Raw genomic sequence first — 1840 nt, 5'->3', positions numbered from 1 at the left:
GTTTTATGGTTTAACTGATGAAACTTCATTCAGACAAATTCTGTTTCCTTTCTTTTCAGCTGTCAATCAATCATCTGTCAAAACTAGTCCCCCCCCCCCTCGCTCCAGAAGCCCCGCCCCCGGACACGCCCCCATGCCAATAGGAGGCTCGTGCGTGCGCTGCCCCTTCTCCTGATTGGCTGAAGCCGGCTGTCAGTCAAAACTCAGAGGGTGGAGGGAGACTGGAGCACGAGGGAGAGAGAGAGAGAGAGATGTAGAGCGGTAGAGAGACCTAGAGGGACAGACGGATGGAGGCAGAGAGAGAGAGAGAGACCAGCAGAGAGAGAGAGAGAGAGCGGTAGAGAGACAGACGGATAGAGGCAGAGAGAGAGAGCGGAGTCTCGGCAGACGGACGGAGAGCTGAGAGAGGCGGAGCGGCACGAGCGACCAAACAAAACAAAACAAAACAAAACAAAGAAGAAAAGAGAGGAGAAGAAAGGAGAAGAAGAGAAAGTGCAGTGAGTTCCCTCTCTCCTCTCCTGCAGCATGGCGGGCTCCTCCAACCCTCTGTCCCGGACCTCCACCCCCCCCACCGACCCTCTGTTCCACTCCGACCCGCCTTACAGCGCTCCCAACCCGGCCGGCTCCCCGCGCCTCCCCGCCGCCGCTCGTCTCGGAGCTTTCCTGGGCGGCGGGAGCGGCGGGAGCGGCGGGAGCGGCAGGATCTCGGTCAACGCGAACGGGACGAGCGGCGGGCCGGGCGGCGGGCCGGGCGGCGCTCCGCACACCGACTGTAAGATGGTGGAGCTGCACGGCGTCAAGGTGGCGTCGTTCACGGTGAACGGCGCCGAGCTGATCTGCCTGCCGCAGGTGTTCGAGCTGTTCCTGAAGCACCTGGTGGGCGGCCTGCACACCGTCTACACCAAGCTGAAGCGCCTGGACATCTGCCCGGTGGTCTGCACCGTGGAGCAGGTGCGCGTGCTGCGCGGGCTCGGGGCCATCCAGCCCGGGGTCAACCGCTGCAAACTCATCACGAGGACGGACTTCGAGGCGCTGTACCGGGACTGCACTAACGCCAGGTACTGATAGAAAAGTATTAAATATTATTAAATATTATGAAATATTATTATCACGCTGTACGGGGACTGCACTAACGCCAGGTAATGATAGACAAGTATTAAATATTATGAATTATTATGAAATATTATTATCACGCTGTACCGGACTTGCACTAACGCCAGGTAATGATATAAAAGTATTACATAGCCTATTTTTAAATATTATGAAATATTATTATCACGCTGTACCAGAACTGTAATAATTCCAAGTAATCATATAAAATATATAATATAATTAAATTGCCTAATATAAGATTATAAACATTATTATCAACTGACTTCGAGCTGCTTTGTAAGAACTGATCTTATAATATTTATTAAATATTATTAATATTATTATCAGGAGGACAGACTGAAGCGCTGCAGGACTGTATTAATGACAGGTATTTAATATGAAATATATCTAAAATATTATTAAATATTATCAGCAGGACCGAGTCTGAAGTAGATGTCACGATAATACATATATGAAATATTATTATTACTAATTAATAAGAGGGACGTTGAGGTGTGTAGGGACTGAAATACAGAACATACTGTTTATTAAATATTATTTATTTCCATCAGCAGGACGCTGACGCCAGGCAGGATCATATAGGCGAATACTGTGTATATAGAATGTTATTAAATATTGTTTAATATTATTATCACCAGTCTGACTCACTGTATAAGAACTGTACATATATAATATATAATATATGAAATATGAATACTCATTAACTGAAGGGAGCTCGAGGTCTGGA

The sequence above is a fragment of the Centroberyx affinis genome, unplaced genomic scaffold (assembly GCF_046629955.1).
Source record: "Centroberyx affinis isolate AG114_WGS23_722 - 3 ecotype Tasmania unplaced genomic scaffold, CSIRO-AGI_Caff_v1 ptg002493l_1, whole genome shotgun sequence".
NCBI lineage: Eukaryota > Metazoa > Chordata > Actinopteri > Beryciformes > Berycidae > Centroberyx > Centroberyx affinis.
The sequence above is the reverse complement of the archived record's forward strand: the minus strand, read 5'-3'. Positions refer to the sequence as shown.